Genomic DNA, 10,448 nt, shown 5'->3' with positions numbered 1-10,448 from the left:
TCCACCAAAACCACTTTTGGCTAATGATTGATTGATAGATTCCAATCCAAATCCAATTGCTCACCCTTTCTACTCAGGAGGATTTGGCATGTATTGATCTCTTTCCAAGCTCATCTGGGGAGAACAATGCTGCTATAATGGAGACAATGCCACTTGGGGTCTTGTATTGTGCAGCCTTTGTTTCTCCTGCCAGCTCAGACCAAAGCTTCCTCTGCAGAACTTTCAGCAGCTGGCAGGCATGATACTTTGCCTCAGACAAATGTGATTCGTCATTCCACTGCATGTCTTTTGGTGGCATATTCATTCAGGCACATTATAGTCATACAAATGCAGGTTGACCCAGTTAGCTCTACATGCGTTGTGATTCCAGTTAATTGTATATCAACTAATTGCATAATTCATTTATTAATGAACTGAGTTAAACCCAAGTGCTGCAGCTCCTCTTCAGAACATCAGGATTAGTGTGAAGCAAAGCCTTGGAAGAATTTCAGATTTCTGATCCATAATCCTTCCCTCTCCAATCTCTCTCTCTTTCTCCTTCTCTTCATTCCTTTGTCTTTTATTTGTGATAAGATCATTTCATAAAAAAGTAAGGATGTGATAAAATAAGTAGGTATGCTAAAATGTTAATAATTCTTTATAGTCAGCTGTATAATGCTAAATTACAAATATTGATGGGTTGCTTTGGTGCTCTAATCAGTGTTATGAGGGCACATGTTCTGACTTTATAAGGATTCCATCATATTCTGGTTACACTGAGGTACCTTGTGACAGAATAACTGTCATTACCAAATTCTCAGGGTTACATGAGATCTCTGTTCACTAGAGGAAATGCACCATGACCTCACAACCTGAGTTCACTAGAAGTCTGGACTCTAGATACTAGATGACTTCTTCAGTAAATACTTGAGTTCTCCAGAACTCTGGGCTTAGATGCTAGATGACTTCTTCATCAAACATTTGAATTTGTCAGTTGCCAGCAGTAAGAAGTGGTTTGGTGTTGACTTCAAGAGCAGCTTGTCCTAGGTTTCTGTTCTAATGCTTCTGTTATGGGTTTAAGGAGTGAATTCTCACAGTTCTTTGTGATATTTCACCACAAATGTAGGAATAGATTTTTACTCTATCTTTGGGTCATAAATGTCCCCCAGAACCTACTGTATCAAAGGCCTATGTCCTAGTGCATCAATGGTCAGCAGTGTGGCCTTTGGAAAGTCACTAGATCATGAGGAACTTGGCTTCATGAAAGGTTTGACCCAGTTCAAGACTGGGAAATGATAGAAAGTATATAAGTTGGGGCCTACTTGGGTGAGCTAGTCATTATGGTAGTGCCCACTTATATCTTTCTCCTTCGAGACAAACAGCTATGTTCTACTATGTTCTTCTGTCTTGATGTTCTTCCTCACCATATGGCCAGAACAATGGAACCAAATGATCATGAAACTATGACTCAAATATCAATCTTCCCTCTGTTAAGTTGGTTTTCTCAGGTATTTCGTCACATTGGTAGACATGTGGCTGAAACATATCCTAGGCTTGGTTTCCCAGAAGCAAACTTGAATGACACTCTGACAGTAAGGACTTAACATAGGCAGTTACCTCAGGAAGAAGTGGAAGAACACAGAAGTGAGACAGGAACCAGAAGTAGAAAGGTTAGGGTTGAGTCATCAAGCAGATTATCATAGATACAGTAAGGCTCAGTCTGTTTGAGGATCCCTAGACTATGTTCAAAACATTATCTCTTGGATGAAGTGGACATGGGATACAGCTTCCCATAAGAACATTTAGGTGTGTTTGTAGTGAGACAAGTTTTTCTAGAACTGAGGTTTGAGCCCAGGTCATTACCAACTGTGCTAAGTAAGCCCTGCCCCTGAATTACATTCCTGTAAGGATGTGCTCTTAAATGGTGAGGATGGCAGATACAGTTACAGGCACTTATCACAGGACCCTATGGAGCTGTACAGGACACTGAGGATCATCCCACTGAAAGCCTTGAGTATTAATCCAGTGGTCTTTCTACTTCAGCTTTCTTCTTTGTTTTTTATTTTATTAGACTCAAAGAAATTCTGAGCAATATAATGCTATTCCTTTCATTCTTTGTACATTGTGTTCTAGAACAAACCAGCCAACCTCCAGTTCTAGATAATTCCCCATCAATCTTTTTTTTTTTAATAACCTTCTCCACATCCAATGTTTTAATGTCCTGCCTGAGGAATAGTCTCTCCTTACAGAAAAAACTCTGAGTGTATCATAGAAGCTACTTTTTGGAAAGAATGGTCATCCCATAGCATTGGCTTCAGACTGTGTGTCTTGAGAAAAATAGCCACAAAGCTATCTGATAGGGGAATGTTTTCTAATGTCTGTGTTGAATAGTCCTTAAACAATAATGAGAATATTGACTTACCTTTATATTATTTTCATTATTTCCAATTTACTTATATTTTCTATTAACCTCCTGAGAGAGAGATACCTTATAATATATACCTCATTTTATATAATCAAGAAAAAAGACAAAGACAAGTAAACAAGAGGGTAATTCAAGTCCAAAGACAGTGGTAAAATAACTAATAAAAACTCAAGCTTCCAGAGTGCTCCATGTCTTGGCTCCTTCAAACATTAGTTGTATACTGTAGTACTATCTGCTGGGCCTCCTTAATTGTTTCCTCAAATGTAAATAAAATGTGTCATAGTGCAAACCTATTAAGTTGTCTTTAGGCTCAAGTGGGAAATGGAAGCATGACAAGTCATGCGCTCATGGGAGGTGCTCACTGCCTCTTGCTCCTTTACTCCTACAAAACTGCTACCAAAGGTTTAAGGTTACATTTTCTGACTGTTAAACTTAGGTTCCTTTTCATCTGTGAATACTCCAGGTGAAATCCTGCAAATAATCCCAATTTATGAAGGTTTGTACTATAACAATGCTGAAGTTTCTCTCAATTTTTCCAAAATGTCTGTTCAATCTTAGTGCATTGCCTAAAGTGGTATTTTACCAGGCCCACACTATTATGAGATGACTAGAAAATGGAAATACAAAAACTTTACCAGATCCAGCTGCAGTGCCCATAGGTTTAACAGAACAAAAGCATGTACCCAGGACAAAACTATCTCAAAGTAGAATGAATTTGCCTTTTAAAAAATTATCAGAGAGAAAGAGAGAGAGACAGAGAGAATTTGGTTGCCAGAGCTTCCAGCCACTGAAACTGAACTCCAGATGCATGTGCCATCTTGTGTACATGTGCAACCTTGCACGTATGTGTCATCTTGTATGTCTGGCTTTCATGGGATCTGGAGAGTTTGCAGGCAACAGCCTTAACCACTAAGCAATCTCTCCATCCCAAATTGCCTTTTTATGCTGAGATGAAGCTTAAGTGAAGCTTTCAGGTTCTTGGTATCACTGGCATCATCTTTATGTTCTTAAATGAAAAGAGAGAAAGGATTTGTTGTATTACAGGGGAATGAGCCAAATATGTTTGCTTTCAAGAGCAGATTGAAATGTACTGCATATTCTCAATTTGGAGTTTCATTTTGATTACCTTCTGAAGAGGGAGAGCAGGAAGCAGACACCCATCCCCAGCCAGGCTCCCCTCCGCCTTCTTTTTATTTGTTATTAAAGCAAGTGAGGGCAATTGTTAGAAACTTGTGTGCTGCCCTGAATACCTCAATTGTGACTCTCCTAGAGATTAATGCATTTAATTTACCTCTTTGGTATATTCGAGATGCTATTCACCAGCCAGTTAGGCGCTCCTGGCCCCATCAGCTGTTCTGTGATGAAACACTGCTGTCTCTAAATCAGCTGGCTTCATGGGACTTTGGAGGAGACTAGGAAGGAGAAAGGTGGGCCTGTGGTACCAGACTCTTCCTCTTGCTCCACAGGGGGCCATTAGGTGAGGAAGGTGGGAAAGTGCTGATATGCAGGAAGTGATCAGCACACAGGACTTGGTTTTGCCAACCTTGTGGACATTAAGTACTATCTTTCCCCCAGTGTTTTCATCAGTGAAGAAGGTACTTCCTTTTAAGGAAATATTCCCATCTCTGGAATAAATTCAGGGGAAAAATAATATTCTTTATGGATAAGACATTTTAAACCTTTTGGTATTAGGTACTAGCTTGAGAGGTAGGAGATGGCTTAGTGGTTAAGGCACTTGTCTGCAAAGCCTGAGGAACCAGGTTTTATTCCCAAGTACCCATGTAAACCAGATGCATATGCTGGCACATCCATCAGCAGTTCTTTTGCAGTGGCTAGAGGCCCTGGCACACACATTGTCTTTCTCCCTCCCTCCCTCCCCTCCTCTCTCTCTAAAATAAATAAATAATAAAAAATGCCAGCTTTAGCCTTGGGCACGACAAACAGAGGCAGCACATTCCCCTCTCATTTATTTTCAAGTGTTTAATCAATATCTGTTTTATGTCAGTCATAGTGCTAGGTCTGTGGGACAAGACACAATGTCCTTCCTGTTTCTAGTCTGCAGAGGAAGGACAGTCATACCTTAAAAATCACATATAACCTCCTGAATTACATTCTTCAAATGTCAAAAGAAGAGCATCTCACACTAAACAGGTCCTCTACTAATGATTTCAGGGGAATTCTTCCGAAGGAAGTAAAACCTTCTACCTTGGAGGCTGAACAAGAAGTAAGAGTAAAGGAACATTGTATGGTTGAAAAAAATAAAAGCATGTCTATGTCTGAAGGCTTACAACCTGAAATTCACTGCATAGAGGGTTCCTGTTGGGGTAGCCTACCATGTGACATATTTCAACTCTGCTTTAGAGCCAGCACCAAGAATCTCTCCATCATAATCTCTTCCCAGTCTTCAGTGTGCTGCCTTATCCCATAGTCCAGTGGAATGGAGATACTTTCCTATTTTGACATTTCCTGGGCCCCCATGCTCAGTATGTGGTTTCTGATGACTCCATCCACTCTCTGTAGGAATAGAGCAGTATTGTTGCTCCCCTTACTCAACAACTCCAGCCCCCACCAGGAGTCTTTTCAGAAGAAAAAAAATTCTAAATGATTAACCTTCAGGTCTTGAGAAATGGAGTTTTGGCCCAAGGCTTTTTGAAACAGCTTGTTATAGAATCAAAAAGAAGTAAGGTACCTAATATCTTCTCTCCTCCTATGTAGCCATTCCTTGGATACTCTGAAGATATCCTCAAGAGGCCACCTCAAACAATAAGGTCCATCAGGAACACAATATCTTTTCCCTACAGGAGAAAAGCAAATCTAGACCATAGCAAGGGCCCCCACCCATCTATTCTTAACATGTGTTATGCCATGGTGGGATTTCACCAAGGCTCAGGAGAAAACACAGACTTACAAGTTCAAATCAGGTATCCAGGCCTTGTGGTCAAGTTTGTAATCCCAGCTTCTGGTTAGACTGGAGGATTGCAAGTTCAAAACCTGGCTGGGTAAGTTAGTGAAACTCTGGTTGAAATTAAAAGCATATAGAGGGCTAGGATAACTCTGTAGTAGAGAACTTGTTTAGTATATGTGAGGCCCAGGGTTCAAATCTAGTAGAGAATGAAATTGAAGGAGAGAGAGAGAAGTGAAGGAAAGGAAAGAAGTTGAAACCTTGGATAATTCATATGAATTTGTAACCAACATTGTAAAAAGCCTGTGGAATGCATGTTTCAAACCCAACTTAAATAACACTTGTGTGTATTTTTGTTTGATTTGGAGACAGACTCACATAAAATGGCAACAAGTGAATCACTTTTTGCAACTCAGAACTCATTTTTCTGTATGAGTATTGATACATAAGAAGGACTATGATGGGCTGGAGAGATGGCTTAGCGGTTAAGCGCTTGCCTGTGAAGCCTAAGGACTCCGGTTCGAGGCTCGATTCTCCAGGACCCACGTTAGCCAGATGCACAAGGGGGCGCACGCATCTGGAGTTCGTCTGCAGTGGCTGGAGGCCCTGGCGTGCCCATTCTCTCTCTCTCTCTCTCTATCTGCCTCTTTCTCTCTCTGTTGCTCTCAAATAAATAAATAAAAATGAACAAAAAAAATTAAAAAAAAAGGACTATGATAATACCTAAGACAGCAGTGAGGGTATTGAGAACTGTGATAGTCTGAAAGTATGTCCCTATAGTCTCACATATTTTATTAAAACTGAGTTTGCTGTTTTAGCTCCAGCAGGCAGATTCCTGCTATAGGGGACCTGTCACTGGGGGGGGGGGTAGATCTGTATTCCAGCACAAATGTATGCAGAGAACGGAGTTCCAGGGGAACAGAGTCCTACCAGTTCTGTTTCCTGGGTGTGTGTGTGTGTGTGTGTGTGTGTGTGTGTGTGTGTATGCACAGGTGTTTGGCTTGCTGTAGTTTTTCTCTCTGTTTGGATCTATGGAAGTAAACAGCTTCTTCTTCCATGGATGGAACTTTTCCTGAATTTCTAAGCTTGAAATAAATCCCTTCTGCCCATAAGCTGTGTCTGGTTTGGATGTTCATTTAAGCATTTTGGAGTTATCTACTACAATAACTATTGAGGCTGACTCCAAGAATGAAGTTAATAACTTAAAAGAAAAAAAATGATCAAGTAGAAAATGAGCCACAACTTGCTACATGACATTGGGAGCTTATGCTCCTACTGGAGACTCAGTTGTTCCAGTTTCCAGTATGAAACCATTGTCATCATTATACGCTTTCCCCACATGTTACAAAATGGATGAGGTACTTCAGACATGCCAGCAGAAGGACCTGTCTTAAACGGACTTTTATTGATGTACAGCTCCTGTCACACAGTGTAGGCTAGCAGTTGGGCCTATAGGTCTCCATGAAGTCCTTCTTTGGCCTGACTGTGTGAACTGAAGGAAACCATGACCTTTCCCATGACTGTGTGAGCTTTGTCATCAAATGAGAATTGTTATGGTTCTGTTCTTCCCTGTCCCTTGCCTGCAGAGAGAATGAGCTCTATAAAGGAGAAACATTATGTGGAGTGATGTGTGAGTCTCAGAAGACTTCATCATTCACTCTGAGATGTTGGCACAGGATCAAGTTAGTTCTTATGTGACATTAAAACCTCACTTCACTGAGGAAAACAAACAGATAAAGAACACCCACTAATGTCTTCAGAAGGCCAGAGAGCAGCTGAAGTACTGTGTTTTAAAATGCAATAGATTTTAAACAGCATTTCCAATAATGAATAAGTCACCCAATTACTGCACTTTTCTCATTCTGAACACCTGTCCCAGTGATTCGCAATCCCCAGAGTGACTTTTATTTTTTAACAATATTTATTATCATGAGTGTTATCACATTAGAAGAAATCAGCTGGAAATGGAGGCGGCACTCTGCTGTGCTGATCATATTGAGGCGCCTTGGATAGGAGACTGTTCTGTCCTCCTTTGCGTACCACAGCTGCTCTGAGCTGCCTTTACTATCAACCCTCAGCAGACAAAAATAATGATCTCAAAACTGTCCTATAGAGCAACATTATCCCAGATGTTCTCATGGCTGTTGCCTCAAAGGCTTCTGAAGAATTCCATACAGTATCTGCTGGAGACATGTATGGGAACATTTTCTCTTAACAACCAAAGGCCAGTGCTTTGGGGAATGGGACATTGTGTCATTACCATACAGATTTTCCTGTTTGCCCTGAGGAGTTACTGGAGAAACTTTAGGTAAGCAAGGGAGAATAATTCAGAAATTCCTTGGTACATCTCTTTTTGCTTTTCAGATGTGACCCAGAAATCAGGGGAAGTATATTTACACAGTTTCTACCAATGTTCCTAACAGTTGATTTGTCACTTACCCTTATGAAGGATCTAGTAAGCACGAGCGCGGTCGCCCTCATTCAGCAGCTAGAATACGCTCTGTAAAGCAGCATGCTTTCCATCACTGTGCCAATATGCATAGCCCTGCTGTTCCCACACAACGTGCTGAGATGGGGCAAGATGGACAGACTGCGGTTAAGATAGCTCTGGTTCTAGTGGCCAGGGGCTGCTGTAAACTAATATAATAGATAACAGTAGTATAATTGGTAACAATGTACTAATAATAGTATTTAAATCTTTGGTAATGATTCAACTTTTAAATCTATAGCTGTCATAAGAATATTCATGCATGGCAAATAACTTACCCAAGATCAGGAAACTAAATGGTTGAACTAGGATCAAAAATCAAGAAGTTGGTGTTCTAAGTGTAGGATCTTGACCACTGTACTGAATGTCTTTGTCAGACATCTTTTTAGGATAAAACAGCTACTGTTAATAATAGTGACCATTGTTGCATGCTTCAAATGTAGGAGAAAATGCATGCCAAGTATTTAACATGTAATCATATAATTTAATGCTTAGAATTATTGAGGCAGGCATTACTGTTAGATATATGAAATAGACTTAAGTACAAAGAAGATGTTATAATACTCTTCCAGGCAAGATGTGCCCCCACTGGTGCAAGAGTGTCATTACTGTTATTGGGACACCCAACCACATTATGCTTGGATTTGAGTGCCACTCTATAGGGGGAAATTTACATCTGGTAATGTAAACCTGGTCAAAAGTCTGTGGCTGGGGAGGTCAAAGGCCCTACTATGGAACTTCCTTATGTGTTGCCAAATGGGTGCAACATACCTGCCAACTTACCTTCCACAGATTTCTGTGTATTTCCATAGATTAATGCTTTGTCATCTTTGGTAAGAGAAACTTCTTCTTGCAGCAGGTGGTTAACGAAGATTCATAACTGGTTGGATAAGTTACTGTGTGTGCTCAGCCCTAAATAGGACACCTCTTGCAAGGCTAATATACATATATTTTATATATATGTATATATAATATCATGTATAATATCTAACATTATATATAATATGTATACATGTATATTATATATATATACACACATGAAAGTATCATAATGAAGCCAATACTACCAATCTACTAGGCATGATTAATATATGCTGATATAAACAACAAAAGAATTAAGAATTTAGCAAACATAATAGGACAAATAGGACAGATCCTGGGGCTACAGTGGCTAGAGTCAGAGATAATAGCATTATCAGATGAGATCAGATATATCCAGTGTGATATGGTTGCAGACAGATATGAACATTATCAATACACTCCTTCTTATTTTCTGTCTCATTGTTTCCTTCCCTCCCCCTACATCTCATTTTTATTATTCATGTTGACTTTCCTGGTATCTCCCATCTACTCTACATCAAATGTTCTTATATAGTGGAGGCAACATGTCTGGCAGAGAGGACTCATGTCCCCATTCTTTTACCACAGGTATCACAGGTTTCTCCCCAGATCTGAGATCTGCACAGTATGGACACTGATGAAATCACTTTATCTCAAGTGCTGATTCCAAGTTTAAACACCAGAACCAGCCAAGAAGATTTTAAGAAGACAGTCATTTCCACCCAGATCACACACTGGATCTTGAGGTATAAGGAAGGGAGTGGAAAGAGGGGGCAACTGAATGGATCACCAGACACTTCACAGCCATTCTGTTGTGTGAATAGCAAGTGTCAAGCTGCTGATGACATCTTTGTAGGTGGAAAACTGAGACAGAGAGCGGTAAGCACCTTGCTGAAAGCATCATCTCCTGCTCCTGAGAGATCTGACCAAGACAGAATGTGTATCTAGACTTTCTGCCATGTGGGTAGACCCTGAGCCATATTGCTATGTTCTTAATACTAAGCTCTTCAGCAGTGCTCAAGAAGGAGGGTATGCTCACAGGTTATTGGAGGGAACAGCAGACTTTGGGAGACAAGGAGGAAATGATTTACAGAAGGCCATCAGGAATCCGATGTGATACAGACCTGGAGGCATGCCAGTCTGATGTAGAACAGCGGCTTTTGACTGGGTCAGGATAAGTGAATGAAAGTTGAGTCTTCACAAAGATGTGCAGAGCAATGGGATCTTTGAATCCATTCCATAGTACTGTCCATGTGGCACCAAAGCACTTTGCAGAACCTTGTCTGCAGAGCTCATGCCCATGGCTAAATTTTCAGAGCTTCCTCAGAAGAGCAGCACAAGACTAGACCATCCTCAAGATACTTGGAAGTAGGGCCATTCATATTTCATCCAATCATGGGTGTCATGGCCTCAATGCACACTCTGTGTTTGAGACCCTCACAGTTTAGAAATGAAAAAAAAAAAAAAACAACAAAAAATAAACCAAATGAATCATGGCTAGTAGAGCCTACCCGTAGTTCAGGCATGGGTTGGCTGAGAAAGTAAAACCACATGGAACCCTGGGGAAGCTGTTTATTTTTCTCTGAATTCTACTTCAAATCTTCCATTTCAAACCAATCATTCTCTCTAGGTAACATTGTGTCAGCTTTAGTCAACTCTCTCCTTCCTGCTTTTCTAGATTCTGGGTATCTTCACTGACTGGTATATTTTCTGTACTTCATTCATCACTGCCTTTTCCCTCTGTCCTTTCCCTCTGATCATACCTTCATTTGTCCTTTCTCCCAGAAGACCCAGTTCATCCTACTATTAGACTC

At 40.4% G+C, this 10,448-nt stretch overlaps 1 non-coding gene across 1 annotated transcript; it reads left to right on the top strand.

The window, feature by feature from the left end:
• Window positions 1-5,642: 5,642 nt before the first annotated feature.
• LOC123459973 lies at window positions 5,643-5,766 on the top strand. Its single transcript, XR_006636702.1, has one exon. It is a non-coding gene; the product is annotated as a small nucleolar RNA SNORA40 (small nucleolar RNA).
• The last annotated feature ends 4,682 nt before the right edge of the window (window positions 5,767-10,448 follow it).

Source organism: Jaculus jaculus, chromosome 3 (assembly GCF_020740685.1).
Source record: "Jaculus jaculus isolate mJacJac1 chromosome 3, mJacJac1.mat.Y.cur, whole genome shotgun sequence".
Classification (NCBI taxonomy): domain Eukaryota; kingdom Metazoa; phylum Chordata; class Mammalia; order Rodentia; family Dipodidae; genus Jaculus; species Jaculus jaculus.
The sequence above is the reverse complement of the archived record's forward strand: the minus strand, read 5'-3'. Positions and strand labels throughout refer to the sequence as shown.